A 19,718-nucleotide genomic window follows, 5' to 3' on the forward strand; every position below is an offset into this window, starting at 1 on the left:
CCTTTGTCCTCACTCAGTGCCTTCAAGAACACCATTAACCAGAAGCAGAATGTCTAAGCCATACAAACAGGATGAAAGGTAGAGATTGCATGAGAGGCCTACTTCTGGATCCCGCAATAGTTCTTCATCATTTTACTTCAATGGTGGGCAAGCTGTTGGAGAAGATCCTGAGAGGCAGGATTTATGAGCATTTGGAGAGACATAATCTGATTAGGGATAGTCAGCATGGCTTTGTCAAGGGCAGGTCGTGCCTTACGAGCCTGATTGAATTCTTTGAGTATGTAACAAAACACATTGATGAAGGTAGAGCAGTGGATGTAGTGCATATAGATTTCAGTAAGGCACTTGATAAGGTTCCCCATGCAAGGCTCATTCAGAAAATAAGGAGGCATGGAAACCTTGCTTTGTGGATCCAGAACTGGCTTGCCCACAGAAGGCAAAGGGTGGTTGTAGATGGTTCGTATTCTGCATGGAGTCGGTGATCAGTGGTGTTCCACGGGAATCTGTTCAAGAACCTCTCCTCTTTGTGATTTTTATAAATGACCTGGTTGAAGAAGTAGAAGGGTGGGTTAGTAAGTTTGCTGATGACACAAAGGTTGGGGGTGTTGTGGATAGTCTGGACGGTTGTCAGAGGTTACAGAGGGACATCGATAGGATACAGAACTGGAATGAGAAGTGGTAGATGGACATCAACCCAGATAAGTGTGAACTGGTTCATTTTGGCAAGTCAAATTTGAAGACACAATATAGTATTAATGGTAAGACTCGGCAGCATGGAGGATCAGAGAGGACTTGAGGTCCAAGTCCATAGGACACTCAAAGCTGCTACGCAGGTTGACAGTGTTGTTAAGAAGGCGTATGGTGTGCTGGCATTCATCAACCATGGGATTGAGTTCAAGAGATGTGAGGTAATGTGACAGCTATATAAGATATTGGTCAGACCCCACTTGGAGTACTGTGATCAGTTCTAGTCACCTCACTATGGGATACTATAGAAAGAGTGCAGAGGAGATTTACAAGGATGTTGCCTAGATTGGAGAACATGCCTTATCAGAATAGGTTGAGTGAACTTGGCCTTTTCTCCTTGGAGCAACAGAGGATGAGAGGTGACCTGATAGAGGTGTATAAGAATGATGAGAGGCAGCGATTGTGTGGATAGCCAGAGGCTTTTCCCCAGTGCTGAAATGGCTAACACAAGGGGGCATAGTTTTAACATGCTGGAAAATAGGTACCAAGGGGATGTTAGGGGTAAGTTTTTCCACACAGAGAGTGGTGGGTGCATGGAATGCACTGCCAGCAGCGGTTGTGGAAGCGGATACAATAGGGTCTTTTAAGAGACTCTCAGATGGGTACATGGAGCCTAGAAAAACAGAGGACTATGCAGTAGGGTATTTCTAGGCAGTTTCTAGAGTAGTCAACACAACATTGTGGGCTAAAGGGCCTGTAACGTGCTGTAGATTTCTATGTTCTATGTTGTATTTTCTATCAACCGGACTCCACATAAAGGCATGATGAAGCTTAATACAAGTTTAGATGCTACAGCTGCTAATCTTCATGTGAGCAAATTACTTTTGCAGATCTGTATACAGTTGTCGTGTACTGTATCTACCAGTTCCAACTGTAATGCATTGTGGCTGCAGTGGCTCCTAAGGTTGTCATAGCCGGGGGTGGTAGTGGGGATAAGCTCCCACTACCTTTAAAGTGCTCCAAATGGTGTGCGACTCTAACAGCCTCTGAAAACCAGGTCCATCTCTTGGCCTTTACATGTGGCTTAGCTACTTGGCCCAGCAGAACTGTTTCTACTGACAAGAGAAGAGGAGAAGGTGGACCACTGGCTTCTCAAAACCAGTTGCTTAGTGCAGGTGGGGCTTGTTGGCCTTGGATGGCAGCCAGCCTAGGAAAAGGAAAACTCTGATTTTAAACCTGCACAGCCTCGCGGCCATGCCCACCCATGGGAGTAAACCTTGAGGATGAAATCCGGAGCCGGGGTCTCTAAGGCAGTTTGATGTTGTTTGCAATTTCACTCTGGCAATCTCTACGACGACACTGGTGCCAAGCTGTATTGGCGCTTGCCCTTCCCTTTGACTACATCAGTGATGTGGAGAGGGGGAGACCGCTGCACAGGCAACAGCCGGTTCTTCAAATCTTCCTGCCCAGGCTTGTGCCCGGGAGAGGACACAGTCCACCAGAGGCACAAACCCGTGATCCCCTTGGATCAATGGCTGCCTACTATGCAGTGTATATGAATTACTGGTGTCACTTGTAGTAATTACCAGGTTACTCTGATGGCAACTCGCCTCGTAAGCTCTCCTGTGGTGCAGGTTAACAGCAACAACCTCATATGTAATCTGGCCTTAGAAATGCACATGTTTTTCTTGTTTTGGACTGTGTTTTTATCTTATCCATCTAATATCGCTAATTTACTTACCGTTGTTTCAGTCTGTGAGGAATCCATATTAGCATTGGTTATTCTATCTCTTACTCACAGATATTGTAACAATCTGTTTTTATCTTTGTTGACAGTATTTTCTTGCATTCTGCATTTCCTTTCCTTGTCAATGCCTTGATCCTCCAAAGCTGAATTCTGAAATGTTTACCAATCGCCAGGTTTAATGCTTTTTAGGTAAAATAACAAACCTTTGTGTAATTCTGTGCATAATTCCTCCTGACAGCTGTGACTGTGACTGTATTATCTTAAAGGTATATATAATAATTGTAAAGTATCCACTAGATCTCTAAATGTTAGGCATTGAATTTTTTTAGTGTCATATCTTTTTAATGGAGTTTACCTATTGCCATTCTCACATGCCTTTGTAGTTGCCTTTATTCAGATTTAAGAAATTCATTTCTGATTCAAACTCATTTTCAGGCAAAATTGCATGATAAACATCCACATCTATCATTAGCAAATTCACTTCCTTCATGCATTCAACACCTGTCATTATGCTTTCTCATCTACTCTTCCATAGGACAAAAGTGGAGTAAGCATAAGGAGAGATGTTGAAAAACAGGTACCCATCCCAAAATCTTGCTACCTGCCTACATACAAACATGCATTAGTAATAACAAGCCATATTCTTTACTGAGCTCCTCATTTTCTTCTGCATAGTTCTCCACTATTTCCAGGAGGTTTTCTGTGTCTCTGGTGGGGAGGAATAGGACCCTATGTCTATTTGATGCCTGAAGTCAATGACACCAATCCACAACACAGCACAATCTCATGTTGTCTTGAATTCAGCAGCACGGAAAATTATTATGAATGCATTAATAACTAATAAATAAAAGAAAGATGGAGAAAGGAACACAGTGCACTATAGACTTGTTCCCAATGAAAAGAATGGCCAGCTACAAAATTTCAAATTTGGATATTGAAGACATGGATTTCTTCAATTCTTCACTGGGGATTGCATACTTTAAAAGCCATCTTGAACAGGGTGCATGAAACCCTGGCCTTTGCGGCTTGCCAACAGCGGGTGGTGAGACTGCTGTGGGTGGGAATGCACAAGAATGATAACAGTGAAAAATTGTTGGAAGTGGAGATGACTGTTTGTGCTTACGCTTACCAATTCTCAATCTCCATCCACCACTATTGGTCAATAAGGTACTTGTTGAGTAACATCCTGATAGCTGACTAACGCTGCTTGGGTACATGGAGAAGCCTACGTGGTGACACCCAATAGTCTCTGAGACTTGGGTGTATAAACTAAAAGCACCTCAGCTGTATAGAGCAGGAATATGAATAGACTACCTGTACCTCTGCTGAAACATTGCACCATGTAGTGCCATGAGTTGGTGGTAAGGAAGACAAATGCAATGTTTGCATTGATTTTGAGAGCACTGGAATACAAGTGTAAGAATGTAATGTTGAGGCTTTATAAGGCATTAGTCAAACCACACTTGGAGTTTTGGGCTTCTTATCCAAGAAAAGATGTGTTGGTGTTGGAGAGGGTCCAGAAGAGGCTCATGAAAATGATTCTGGGAATGAAAGGGTTAACATATAAGTAGTTTCGATGGCTCATTAGAGCTTAGAAGAACAGGGGGAGATCTGATTGAAACCTATTGAGTATTGAAAGGCCTAGATAGAGTAGATGTGGAGAGGATGTTTCCTGTAGTGGATGAATCTAGGACCAGAGGGCATATACCAGAGGACGTCCATTTAGAACAGTGATGAGGAGGAATTTCTTTAGGTAGAGGACAGTAAATCTGTGGAACGCATTGTCACAGATGGCTATGGAGGCCTAGTCATTGGGTCTATTTAAATCAGAGGTTGATGTGCTCTTGATTAGTCAGGTCGTCAAAGGTTATGAAGAATGCGTTTGAGAGGGATGATAAATCAGCCATGATGGAACGATGGAGCAGACTCGATGGGCCAAATGGTCTAATTCTGCTCCTGTGTCTTATGTTCTTATGCAGAAGAGATTCAAAGATTCAAAGCACATTTATTATCAAAGAATGTACAAGTTATACACCATGAAATCTGTCTGCTTAGGCAGCTACAAAGCAAGAAACTCAAATAACCCAATTTTAAAAAGACCAAAAACCACTGAGCAGAGAACGAGAGAGAGAGGGAATGAAACACATCGTGCAAACAACAGAAGAAAGCCAACAGCATCAAGAACCAGACAGAGTCCCAGAGCAGCTAGAGTAGGCCTAAGCCAAGCCTCCATATACAGTGGGGCATAAAAGCAAGGATGAGAAAAGCAAGAGGAAAGGCTTGTGGTTAAAATTATAGTCATACTGCTTGGGAATGGGCTCTGTGGCCCAACTAGTCCATGTCAACCAAGATGCCCCATATAATCTAGCCTCATTTGCAAGTCTTGGGTTCATAATCTTCTAAATTTTTTCAATACACCTACCTGTCCAATTTTCTTTTAAAAGTTGTCATTGTATGCCTCAACCACCTCCTCTGGCAGCTCCTTCCACATATATACCATTGCCTTTGTAAAAGTTCAAAGTACATTTATTATCAAAGTACGTTTACAGAGATTTGTCTTCTTGCAGGCAGCCACAAAACAAAGAAACACCACAGAACCTGTTTAAAGAAAAAACCCACACACAACATGAAATATCAAACTGCAGAGTCCCCAAAAGTAAGTTCACAGCCACACGCCACCAAGGTGAGTGAACCCTCTCAAATTTCCTATTAAATCTTACCCCTCTCACTATACTTATTCCCCATTTAATTTTGGTCAATGATTCATCTTGATTGCCAAACCCTGGGGAAAATCCTGTGTGCACTCACCCCATCTGTGCCCCTCAGAATTTTATACACCTCTGTATGATCCCCTAGGCTCCAAGGAAAACAGTCCTAACCTGAACGACCTCTTCCTATGACTCAGTGCCTGGAGCCCTGGCAACATTCACGTAGAGTACTGTGTAAGAGACTTGGGCATATGTAAAAAAAAGCGAAGATGCTTTCAAAAATAATGAATTTAAAAGTTTCTAAATATTAAAAGAATTACTATAAAGAGCAGTACACAATAAACTAAATCAGAGCAGTACTTGGTGTGACCACACTTTCCCTTTAAAACTGCATCAATTCCCTTAGGTACACTGATGCAGTTTTATGAGAAAATAGGCTGGTAAGTTGTTCCAGGCATCTTGGAGAACTTGCCACAGTTCTTCTGCAGACTTTGGCTGTCTTGCTTGCTTCTGTCTCTCCAAGTAATCCCAAACAGCCTTGATGATGTTGAGATCAGGGCTGTGTGGAGGCCAAATCATCTGAAACCATATTTTAAAAATCTAGCGTGTCTAAGACTTTTGCACAGAACTGTTAATATTTTCTACACTCTTTCCAGTTTAATAACATTTTTTTCAACTGCAGTATGACCAAAACTGAGCATCATACTCCAAGTTCAGCCTCACTGGTGTCAACCACACCATGACTCCCAGCTGTTATACTCACTGATGGAGGCTAGTGTGCCAAAAGCCTTCTACCTGTGATTTCATATTGAGGGAACCATGTACATCAATTCCAAGGTCCCTTCTGTTCTACAACACTCACTAGAGCCCTGCCATTCGCTGTGAAAGCCTTGCCTTGATATGACTTTCTAAAATGCCAATTCAGCTTATTGGAAACCAATTTCCCTCGGGATCAATAAAGTATGACTATGACTATGACTATGAATTAAACTCTATATGTCATTCTATTTACTCAGCTGATCAAGATTCCTCTGTAATTCTTGATAATTTTTTCACCTTCCACTATACCACCTATCTTATTATGATCTGCAAACTTACTAACCATGCCTTGTACATTCTCATCCAAATCATTTAATACAGTTGACAAACAACAACGAGTCCAGCAGCAACCTCTGAGGCACAGCACTAATCATTGGCTTCCAGTTCAAGAAACAATCTTCTTCTTCTTTTGACTTTTAATGGTGGTTGGCAATCCGACTTAAAGGTGTGTTACCACCACCAACTGGACTGAAGTGTGGTGCAGAGAACTGGAAAATAAAACATTAACTACTTCTATATTACCCCAAAAAGCCCTATGGGTTGTAAGTGAAAGACAATAATGTGAATTAAATCAAAGTCATTCCCATAACTTAATAAAGTTTTAAATGAAACTATCTACCCCCAAAGATTGTAATCAAATCTGTGTTTGATTTCTTTCAACCTTAAATGCTTCACCCTGCAATAGTATGTGTTCAACTGTTTCATAATAATGACAAATCTACACAACCTAGAGTAATGTTTTCCAACAAGATATGAAGAATAATTAAGCATAGTATTCCCAATTCTGTTGAGTCAATATAATTCCTTTGTCATAAAGTGGGGCGCTGGGAGCAGACCCAAGTGCAAGACACAGACACTGAAGTACTAGGAACAGGACAGGACTTTAGGGACGTGACTGGATGCAGACTAGGAGCTGGGGCAAGAACACAGACTTGGGCTAGAACATTGGCTAGGCAAGTGGGACCAGGACAAGGAACTGGGAACTAGGAACCTGGGCTTGGACTCCGAGCCGGAGACCGGACAAGGAGATCGGACCTAGGTGAGGACATGACATGGCTACAGGACTGGACATGGCTTTGGTTCTTCATGGCTCGGGTACTTCGAGGTGAGGACATGACGAGGCTTGGGTTCTTTGAGGTGAGGACATGACGAGGCTTGGGTTCTGACTCCAAGCCAGAGACTGGACAAGGATCCAGAACCTGGGTCTTGACTTGGGCTCGGACTCCAGAACTAGGCGAAGCCATGACGTGGTCTTGGGAGACAGGACTAGGCGAGGCTACAGGACAGAACGAGAGACTCCTGGGCAAGATGAGGGAACTCCAGCACAGGACGAGGGAACTCCAGCACAGGATGAGAACACGAAGCCTTGACTTGGTACTCAGGAACCACCGAGCCTTGGACTTGGGACGACAGGAACCTCGGAACCCTGGACTTGGGACGACAGGAATGCAGAACACAGAGCCCTGGTCTTGGGGAGGACAGGAACACAGAGCCTTGGTCTAGAGCACGAGAACATGGAGCCTTGGACTTGAGAGACAGGAACACAGGGACATGGAACGCAGAGCCAGGACCCCTCCTTGGGAACAGGATTTAGGGCCGGGACTCGTACACGGAACACAGAGCTAGGACCCCTCCTTGGGAACAGGACTTAGGGCTGGGGCTCTACACAGAATGCTGAACATAACGAGACAGTTCCCAACACTAGGTAGCGGCAAACGGCCAGACCTACCTAGCAAAGGCGTGGACACAGAGACGGTTCCCAACTCTAAGTAGCGGTAAACGGCCAGACCTACCTAGCGAAGGCGTGGACACAGCGACAGTTCCAACTCAACGATAGACAGTTCCTTATCTTGACACAACAAGGCTCCGGTCTCACTCCAGTGGTAGAACTTGACAATGTTGCAGTCAAAGGCTCCAGACACAGGTTGCAGGCAAGGCTTCAGAAGGAAGGGGAAGGGAAGGGAACAGTCCAGCCTCAGGGTAACAGCAAAGGCAGCCTGGCTTACCCTACAGAGGCAGGACAGGATACTGACGAGACAAACCAGCACCCACACTCGATCCCAGGGCCACTTATATTCCCAGCCCCAAGACAAGCATCAGGTGCCTATGATTAAGCCCAACTGAAACAAGGAACAACCGGAAGACCTGGAGTCCAGAGTCCACAGACCAGACCGTGGACCGGAATGCGGACTTCACGGAGCAGACCACGACATCCTTCCCTTCTTCGTTTTCCCCCTTGTCCCATAAACCCTACGTTTTTATGTACGAAACAATTTTCCACCATCACTAGTTGCTCTCTACCATCAAGTCAATTGGGTATTCAATGAGGCAGCTCTCCCTGGATTCTGTGCAATCAAACCTCCTAGTGTAGCCTATGAAAGGCTTTACTCAAGTCTATTATTAACCAAGTCTATGGGCCTGCCCTCATTAACTTTCTTTATTACTTCATCCAGAGACTCAATAAAGTTTGTAAGATATGATGTCTGATGAACAATACCATGCTGACTACTCCTAAGTAAGCCCTGTCTTTCCAGATGCACAGTATTTGTATCTCATCCCTTAGAGTCCTCTCCAGTCACTTACCCTCCACAGGTATTAGACTTACTGGACCATCGATTGCAGGCTTTTCTTTATAGCGTTTCTTAAATAAACAGAGAGCACTCACTACCCTACAGTCTATCGACTCCTCCCCTTGGACTGTCAGTGATGCAAATATCTCAGCCAAGGCTCCCGAAAATTCTTCTCTAGCTTCCCACAGCATTCTTGGATATGCCTGGTCAGATCCTGGACATTTGTCTGCCTTGTATATTTTAAGATATCCAGCACCACCTCTGTGGTAACACTGACTATCCCACAAGAATAATGTACTGTTTCTCTCATGATACTGACACTCACAATTTTTTTTTTCTCGGCTATTCCTTCATCATGCACATTCTTGGTTAGTGCCTGGCTTTTTTACCTTATGAATTGCAAGACCCAAACTGGCCCTGAGGAATTAACAAGCAGTGGTAATTTCTTCTACCTGAAACTGATTGTTAAGACAATTGTTAGAAATTCTGCACTGAACTTTTCTTAAACAAGAATTAATGCTCTAATAGGGGAAGTCTTATTCCATTTGAAACCAAACATGGAATTAGATTTTCCATCCTGAAGAAGCGCTTAAGGTGTCTTGACAGATTTAAAGGTGCCTTCAAATTAGAACATTCAGGGTCTCCAGAGTAGTTGTATGCTGAATTGTATACAATGTTCTACAGCATTCAAGGTTGAGCCTACAGAAGGACTAAGTTGCTTTTAACCCCACCCTCACTAACCTGCTTCCAACTAGTCTCGCATGACTTATAATTTTGTCCAATGTAGAAGCACACAATTAACATCCCCTTAGCTCTTTGAGATATTAAGATTCTGAAGAGTTTCAAGGGATATAGAACCATGGCTTCAGGTAAGCAGAGAGAGTGAGCAAAGTAGCAAATAATGTACTGTGGATTACATTTACTGCAATGAGATGCATCCTGCAATGACCACGATGCTGTTCTGCTTAGAGTGCCGACAGTGAGTAGCTGCCTTCAGTCAATAGCTCACTACAGCTTGACTAATTTAATAATCTGCATTCTCCATTGATCTTTGGAACTGTTTTGCGTGTATTTCTAATCTTGCATGAACTGTGTGTATGTATATTATTTTTATGAAATGAAGTATATAGTTCTGTAATAAAGAATATCTATTAGTGTACTCATCTCTAAATTAGTATGATCTGAGTTCAAGCTTCTATGGGTCTGGAAACTCTCCAGCATCTTATTATACCAAAGAGCAGACAAGGAGGCTTATTGTGCTTTGAACAAAAATTCTTCCATTTCATTAAGACGCTGCATGGGTATTGCGTTATTAACAGCATTGGATCTTTGATGAGAATTGAGATTTTATCTGACCATTCATGTAGATGTCAGCCGGCTGGTGGCGTAGTGACATCAGCGCCGAGTTCGAATCCAGTTGGCTCTCTTGCACGCTTTTCATCTGTGCTGGGTTGAGCATCGAGCTAGCAACTCGGCCTTGTAAAAATAAGAAAGTCTGCTAAAAAAAACGCCGTCATGACGGCGTCCAGATGACTCCACTTGGAGTTAAGGGCTTTCTTCTTCTTCTTCTATTCATGTAGATGTAACGAAAGACTTAATTGAAGGAGGAAGAGTGAGATAAACATTTATCGAAGCAGAGCAAGGAAAACTGCCAAAGTCCTGGTAAACATTAATGCTTCAAAATACCAAAGACAGATCATTCATTTCTTTGCCACTTGTGAGATATTGCCATGCACAAATTGGCTGCCTTTACCTGCACAACAACTGTACTTCATAAATAATTAATGCCTTGAGGGTGTGAAAGGTGCTTTATAAGTTAGATTCTTTATGCAAAAAAAGATACTTGAACATATTATGCACAATACCTTTTCCTCAGAAGTTGCTCCTGTTATCCCCTAGTTACTTACTGCAGTGACGATTCATCATGTGTAAGTCCAGACAGGGAATGTCTGTCTATTATCTGACCACATTATAGCTGAGCCTATTACTGCCTAAGCTGTTGTGCACAAATGCAACCTGTCTTACAGAAATGACTGGATAAAAAAATGCAAACTGTAGCTTTTTTTCTCCTCTTTTACTTTATGGATATGGAAATGAATTGTATCACTCTTACTGCAGCCTTGCCTGACATCAATTAACTTGCCCTACAACGTCATTTTGCTGGTGAGCGTGGCTCCATTTTGCACTGGGTAACATGTAGAGGTAACAAAGTAGAGTTCTATATATTATTTTTGGGGTGCAAAGGTGAAAATCTTTCCAAAGATTCTCTTGAAACAGCTATTCCAGAGTAAAGAGATACAAAAGCTTTTACTTTTTCTAATAAGGTGCCTTATATTGATCACAATGATTCAATATTCAGTCATTGGTTCATATTGAATGCTGAAACTCCATTCACCACAGTATCTCTGCTGTTCTTCATATTTTTCAACTATTTTCTTACCAATCATTATAATCATGTTTCCTAATCATTTCCCAGAATGGCCTCCACTTTTTTTCTTGACATCCAAGGGATATAACATTGAGCATACCTGGTGAACTGGTTGCCTAACTGTCCGTCATCAGATAAGGGTTGACCATGTAAAGCTCTACCAAAATGGCCCATTGCTTATTCTGGGGAGTAAAAGTGATGCCAGACTCCTTAAACAATTTACTTCTAACCCCTATTATAACTGCTAATGTACGAAGAGTTCAGGTACTCCTCTTGATTCACCACTTTCCCTGGCATGGGAAATCTTGTCTGAGGCACTTCAGACCTGGTCTGGACTAATTTTTTGTCAGATTTTTGTAGAGGAACTTGGATGTTGAAGGCAACATACAAGTACACTATGTCAGATTAAGTGATTGCAGAAAACATTGATTTTGGGCTTTGCAATTAGTCTTGATACCCCAGCATATGGAAATGATAAATTTAACCATTACATATTGCTAGCCTGTGATTTAAGGTCAATCCTAGATCAGATCAATTGACTCAAATATTAGCAAGTATTGGAGGAACAATTGCTCCTTGAGATGCAGGAATCTTTAAAGTGTGTTTGAAAAAAAATACTACTGACCCAAAGGACTTGTGAAAGATGGAGATAATGATGTGTATTATTAGAAAGATTATTCCCTCAAAAATATTTACTTTGGAAGATTACTACAGTGATGATCCCAAAGGTACTTTTTTCCTCAGACATTTCAAATGCTAAAATAATTACTTGTGCTTACATGTCTAGTTCCCTGTTGTTATATTAGTATTTAAAATCTCAGCTTCTCCAAAATTATTTCACATCGCTTATTTTCTCCTGTTCTACCTTTCATTCCCTTTTTGCTTAATCTCCACGCTTCACATTCCCTCTTTTTCAGGCACCGTGAGGGATTTTGTGATGCAGTTACTGTTGCCAGGCGACAGGCATTCAGTGTGAAGACATTCAGGTCCATACGTCTTATACCTCAGGCTGTCATGGCCCATGGTGCCTCGCTTCCCTGGTGCTTGCTGTCGACAATGCAGACCTTTTGCATTGAGCATTTATCAAAGCACAGCATAGTAATGACCACTCACCAGAGGGGAAATTGAGATGACCTATAGGCCAAAGCTGTTAGAAAGACTGCTGGGAAGGGCAATAGGGTCATGGCATCCATGTCCCACCCACTTAGTAGCCAGTTAGTACCAGAACAGAGAACAGCACTGCTCCGTTCCTCATTGTTTCAAAAAGCTCAAAATCAAATGACAAATATTTACTTGGCAGCTATAGCAGAACAAAGAAAGAACAGAAGTATAATTAACTCCGCATTGTCTTTACAATACTTTTTCCAATTACTCCACTACATTAATTGAAAATACTTTAGTCTCCTCTATGCTACTTCGAGGAAAAGAAATGAAACATAGCTATCCAAAGAAACTCTACAGTATATTCTTCTGTAAGTTACCTCTCAACAGACGCCTTTGCTTCTGGCACTATGTTTAAGGGGAGGTAGGAAGTCACAGGATCCTTTGTTAACAAAGTCTTTGATAGTAGTGAGATGCTTGGGAGTGTCTTGCTGACGTAACTTCTTTCTCGTCAAGAACGCGGCAATGATAAACAAAAACATAAGTGCACACACTTCGTCTCTTCAAAGTTCAAAGTTCAGAATACATTTACTATCAAAGTATGTATGTAGTGTACAACCCTGAGATATTGTACATTTTCCTTTAGAATCAATTTATTTTAAAATTTCTCAACTTCACAAGTTTTCACTTACGTTATTGAAAAATCTACAATATAAACTACATTTTTTTTTCAAAACTATACTGGAGCATTTTATTTAGGAATGATCATTCAGCGGAACAGATCATGGTTGTTTTGTAGCAAATCAGTTTATTATCACTATCTTGTATGACATGAAATTTGTTGCTTTTCAGTAGAGGTCCAGTGGAAAAACATTAAATTACAGAACTATAAATTACAAATTAAAGAGTGCAAGGTCGTGTTCATGGGCTCATCTACCATTCAGAAATCTGAGCGCAGAGGGAAGAACTGTTTCTGAATCATTGAGTGTCATGTACCTCTTCCTGATAATAGTAACAAGAATCAGAATCAGGTTTATTATCACCAGCATGTGATGTGAAATTTGTTAGCTTAGCAGCAGCAGTTCAATGCAATATATAAACTAGCAGAGAGAGAGAAAAAATAATAAATAAAATAAAACAATAATAAATAAACAAGTAAATCAAATACGTATATTGAATAGATTTTTTTAAATGTGCAAAACCAGAAGTACTGTATATTAAAAAAAAGTGAGGTAGTGTTCATAGGTTCAATGTCCATTTAGGAATTGGATGGCAGAGGGGAAGAAGCTGTTCCTGAATCGCTGAGTGGGTGCCTTCAGGCTTCTGTATCTCCTACCCGATGGTAACAGTGAGAATAGGGCATGCCCTGGATGCTGGAGGTCCTAAATAATGGACGCTGCCCTTCTGAGACACCACTCCCTAAAGATGTCCTGGGTATTTTGTAGGCTAATATCCAAGATGGAGCTGACTAGATTTACAACCCTCTGCAGCTTCTTTCGGTCCTGTATAGTAGCCCCTCCATACCAGACAGTGATGCAGCCTGTCAGAATACTCTCCACAGTACAACTATAGAAGTTTTTGAGTGTATTTGTTGACATGCCAAATCTCTTCAAACTCCTAATAAAGTATAGCCGCTGTCTTGCGTTCTTTATAACTACATTGATATGTTGGGACCAGGTTAGATCCTCTTAGCTCCTGACACTGAGGAACAGAAAGCTGCTCACTCTCTCCACTTCTGATCCCTCTATGAGGATTGGTATATGTTCCTTCGACTTACCCTTCCTGAAGGGGGTCTTTAGTGATGCAATCTGCTTTCTTAAGGCATCTCCTTTTGAAGAGGTCCTCAGTGATGGGAGGCTTGTACCCATGAAGGAACTGGCGGAGTCTACAGCCCTTTGCAATCTCGTCTGATCTTGTGCATTGGAGCCTCCATACCAGGAAGTGATGCAACCAGCAAGAACGCTCTCCGCCGTACGTCTACAGAAATTAGATACATAGAAACACCACACAAACCACTGTACGCTGTTTAATGTACAATTATCAAAATAATTACATAGTTCTTTTTTAACCTCCCTGGCTTCCCAGTAAATACATCAATGTATTTCCCTTATCTGTATTAGGTTGTAGCACATTCGACACTCTAGCCATCCTCTTAGTTAGGAAATTTGTCCCGAATTTTTCATTTGATTTTGTTTAGTAACTACTTCCTAATTATGATTTGTATTTTAAGGCCAATTCGCACCTTTATTTAGCTCAGATGATATAAAGTGAAATGTGTTAAATGGAACTTGGGAAGTGACCTTTTACCCCAGAATCAGCCATTGAAGGAAAGAAAAGCAGAAAAACCGAGAACTGTGATGATTTCAGAATTCAGAAATGGATGATGAAGGCAAGAACAGAGAAATGGGCTGGTGGAAAAGAAGAAAATAGATTGTAAGTGCTTCTTTAGAAGTATCATAGTGTCATAGAATTATACTGCACAAAATCAGGTCCTTTGGTGCAACTAGTCCATGTTGGTCAAGCTGTCTTCCAGAGCTAGTCCCATTTGCCTCGAAAACTTCCTATCCATAGACTTGTCCAAATGACGTTTAGCTGCTGTAAGTGGATCTGCTCTAGTCCCATTTTCCTCAAAACCTTCCTATCCATATACTTGTCCAAATGTCTTTTAACTGCTGTAATTGGATCTGCTCTAGTCCCATTTGCCTTGAAACCTTCCTATCCATAGACTTGTCCAAATGCCTTTTAACTGCTATAAGTGGATCTGCTTCTACCATTTCCTCTGGCAGCCCGTTCCATGTACCCTCTGTAAGCTGCAGGAAGAACTTGCTTCTCATGTCCCCTTGAAATCTTGTTTCCTTTCACTTTAAAGCTATGCCCTGTAGTTTTAGATTCCACTTTCCAGGGTTTAAGACCATAAGGCACAGAAGCAGAATTAGGCCATTCGTTCCATCAAGTCTACTCCACCATTCCATCTTGGCTGATTTATTATCCCTCTCAAACCCATTCTCCTATGTTCTCCTCATAACTTTTGACACCCTGACAAATCAAAAATGTATTAACCTCCATTAAATATATCATGGTCTGGTCCGTGAAGTCCGCATTCTGGTTCACGGTCCGGTCCATCAATCCTTGTTCCGGGTTTTCCTGTTTTCTCCCTTGTTCTGTTGGGTGCCTTAATTGAGGCACCTGATTCTCATTTCAGGCTGGCACATAAATACCACTCAAACCAAAGATCCTATGCTGGACTTTTTCCGTCCCCTTCCTTCTGAAGCCTTGCCTGCATCCCTGTGAAGTTCTTCCGCCAGAGTGAGATCGGAGCCTTGCACGCCAAGATAAGGAACTATCTATTGTTGAGTTTGGAACTATCTCTTTGTGTCCCTGTGTTTAGTGTCCATGTCAAAGAACTGTCCTGGTCCTAGGTCCTGTTCCCAAGGAGGGGTCCTGACTTTGTGTAAAGCCCCAGCCCTAAGTCCTGTTCCAAAGGAGGGGACCTGGCTCTGTGTTCTGTGTTCCTCTGTTCCAAGTCCCAGGTGCCGTGTTCCAGTCCTGTCCAAGTCAAGGCTTCATGTTCTTGTCCAGTCCAGGAGTCCCTTGGCAGTTTACTTCGGCAAGTGTCCTCGGCAGTCATCCCGGCCCTACGTCCTAGAAAGGGTCCCAGCCCTACGCTCCAAGGAGGAGTCCTGGCTCTGTACCCAACAGCCTAACCAAGCTGAGTCCAAGAGCCGAGGCAAACCTAGTCCAAGAGCCTCGTCCTGCTCTGGAGTACCTCATCCAAGGCTCTGAGCATCCAGTCCATGTCCAAGGCTCTGTGTTCCCGTGTTCCAAGACCAAGTCTAAGCGCCGTGTTCCAGCCCTGTCCAAATCTGAGCTTTGTGTCCTCATCTAGTTCTGGTGCCTCGCCCAGCCCGGTGCTGGGGAACCTCGTCCTGTGCTGGGGTACCTCATCCTGTCCTGTAGCCACGTCCTGTCCTTGCCAAGATCTCAATCCCCAGTCCCAGCCTAGACCCGGGTTCCGGTTCCGAGTCAAGACCCAGGTTCTACGTCCTTGTCCAGGCTCTGTTCCGGAGTTCCCTGTTCCTAGTCCAGGCTCCTCGTTCCTAGTTCCCCATCTGGGTCCCGTGTCTCTAGTCCAAGTCCTAGCCCAGGCCCCGGAATCCTAGTCTCATCCAGGGCCTGTGTCACTGTTGTTTCTTCCTGACTCACCTTGCTATCTCAATAAACCTAGTCCTGTTCCTAGTACTTCAGTGTCTGTGTCTTGCACGTGGGTCCACTCCCAGCGCCCCCTTGTAACAAAATATCCTCAATGACTTTGCCTCCACGGCCGTCTGGGGCAAGGAATTCCACAAGTTTTCTACTCCCGGTAAAGAAATTCCTCCTCACCTCTGTTCTAAACGAACATCCCGCTATTCTGAGGCTCCGAACTCTGATCGTATACTCCCTCTGTAGGGTATATCCTCTCTATATCTATCCAAGTTTTTCAACATTCAACAGATTTCAATGAGATCACCCCTCATTATTGTGAACTCCAATGAATACAAGACCAGAGCCATTAAATAGTCCTCATACATTAACCCTTTCGTTCCCAGAATAATTCTTGTGAACCTCCTCTGGAGCCTCTCCAATACCAGCACATCTCCCCTTGAATAAGGGGCCCAAAGTTCCTCACAATAATTCGACAATCCTGATGAAGGGACTCAGCCTGAAAATGACGAGTTCCTCCAGTATTTTGTGTGTGTTGCTTTGATTTCCAGCATCTGCAGATATTCCCTTGTCTACAATTCTCCGTGCGGTCTGACCAATGCCTTATAAAGCCTCAGCATTACATCCTTGCTCTTATATTTGAGTCCTCCTGAAATGAATGCTAACATTACGTTTGCCCTTCCTTACTACTGACTGTGGCAATCCATCTTATCTAAGCCCCTCATGATTTGATAAACTTCTGCAATATCACCTTTCGGCCTCTCTTGCTCCACAGAAAACAGTTCCACGTGATCCATTTGGACAAGACATTGAAAAGACCTCATTTGGAATATTGTGTTGAGTTTGGTTGTCCTGCTATAAGAAACACACCATTTAGATGGAAGAATTGCAGAGGAGATTTATGAGCATGTTTCACAGAACTTGAAGGACTACATTATGTAGAGAGATTGAGCAAGTTGGGACTTTATTCAGTGTCATGTAGGAAAATAAGGGATGATTATTTACAGTAGAGGTTCACATAATTATAAGGGACATAGATGGGGGTCAGTGCACATAGTTTTTTTTTCAGGGTTGGGGAATCAGGACCTAGATATTGCTGACATCATGAATGTAATACACAATCATTTAGAACTGAAATCATTGTTGATTTCAGAACACTTTAGGTTTCATAAGTGGAATCAAAAAGAAAGGGAGTTCATTTCAGCGTAGGTGGCTGAATTCAAGAGATTGTCTGACCATTGTCAGTTTGGTAATTGCTTAATGATAGACCAAGAGATTGTTTAGTTTGTGGAATCTTAAACGAAAGCATTCAAGAATGGCTCCTAACTGAAACACAGCTTATATTTAAAAGAGCAGTCAAAATCGCTGTTTCAATGGAAACCGCAGAAAGAGATACAATTGAGTTGAAGTCAGGAATGAAAGTGAGCATGAACAAAACTGCATCATCTAAACAGAAACCAGCCTGGCTGAACAAATCGTGTCACTGTTGTGACGGGCTCACATACACCAGACCAAGGCAGGTTTAAAGGCGAAATTTGCAAAAAATACAACAGGTAGGAAACATACAAACAGCATATTGGGCAGAGAAATATAACTGGACTGCTCAAGGAAGAGAGAAAGCTAAAAAGTCAAGTTGCAGTTTCAAAAATATCATTAATCTGCATGTTGTTGATGAAAAATCTAATAATGATGAGCGTGACACAAGATGGTATAACCTTGATATTTATAGCGAGAAAATATAACAATAGACAAGCAATATGGCTTATGCCAGAAGTGAACGGCAAATTAATTAAAATGGAATTGGACACCGGTTCAGCTGTGTCAGTCACTCCACAAAATGAATTTGAATGGCATTTCAAGGATACTGAACTGAAACCTGCAGATACTCAGCTCAGAACTTATGGTGGAGAAAAGATAAATTCAGTGGGAATGACATTTGTAACATTGAAATACAATAGTCAACAAGCCACATTGAGCTTGTATGTGGTAAAAATAGGAGGGCCAACATTGTGGGGACGTGATCGGTTGAGAGAACTAAAACTAGATTGGAGATCCATCCAACAATTTCATGCCACATCCCCTGCAATGAAGCCATTTGAAAGTGAAGTAAGGAAGATACTAGATGATGCCACAACTGTCTTTATAACAGACACCATGAACCATTGCCCAATAGAGGACAAGCAGGTATTGGTGCCAACCTCTGTGTCTCTGGTTAGAATGCATATTGGGCTAAAGAAGGACCATGCTGCTCAGAGGATCATGAAAGTGTCGAAATCAGTGGTCTGACTACAACAGTTTTGTAGGCAATATATCTGAGAAAGCTACTGATATGTTAATCAGGCAGTTACTTGCAAAATGTGGGGTGGTTTTAAGCTGGCAGAGAGTTCAAAGAGACTCAGGAAGTTTGCAAGCATTTGGCTTTTGTGAGTGTATAAAGAACCAGAATCTACTCTGCTTGCATTAAGGTTATTGCATGAACTTCAACTGGAAGACAAAAAAACTGCTTGTAAAAGTAGATGCAAAGACCAAAGCCCAGCTGAATGAATGGAAGGCCAAAATGAAAGGAGTCAATGAAGCTAAGAAAACAAAGGATTCATCTGACAATGCTGTGGATGAGGAAACCAAGAGGAGAGATCAGATCATACGGGAGCAATAGAATGATTATTAAGAGAATACTCCAATGAACTAAATGTACCTTTCCAAGATCAGGATGCACAAACCAGAAGAAGAAAGGTGGCTATCGCTGTCAGAACCACTTCCTGCAGTATCAGAGTCAACTCCTGTAATCACCATGGAGGAGGCCCCAGAAATGGAGATTGTTTCACAGCCATAAGTCTCACCTGCCAAGCAGAATGATTCCTCTTGTCAGGAAAGGCATTATCCCACAAGAGTAAGAAATCCTCTTCAGCAATTAAATCAATGTGTCAAATTAAAGTTTACTGTGCTGTGGATGTCTGTATATAACGGTTGTATTATATAACACACTGTGTATATAGTTAAGATGCATTCTCTTGAGTTGGAGTTTATAGCTAAGAAGGGAGGAGTGTTGTGCATTTCATATTTCAGTAATACTTGAGTAATCTTGTATTTATAAACTGTAGATTGGTTGATTAAGCATTCTTATTCATTTAAATAATTAATTACAGGCTATATGCATGAATACATGAACTGCATACAGTATATCATCACGCTACCACGGGACATGTACGCACTGCGGTTAAAGTAAACGCAAAGTTAAACTTGTATTCCCGGACTCCCATATCTTCCTTTGAATTAAGTTAATATTTTGAAGTTACAAAACAATACAGCTACCCTTTGTCTTCTATGGGCAAGCGAACTCTGAATCCAAATTGCTGAGTCACCATCGATCCCATGTATCTTAATCTTCTGGATGAGTTTCTCATGAAGGACCTTACTAAGATCCATGTGGACAACATCCATAGCTCTACACATAAAAG

Source organism: Mobula hypostoma, chromosome 12, assembly GCF_963921235.1.
Source record: "Mobula hypostoma chromosome 12, sMobHyp1.1, whole genome shotgun sequence".
Taxonomy (NCBI): domain Eukaryota; kingdom Metazoa; phylum Chordata; class Chondrichthyes; order Myliobatiformes; family Myliobatidae; genus Mobula; species Mobula hypostoma.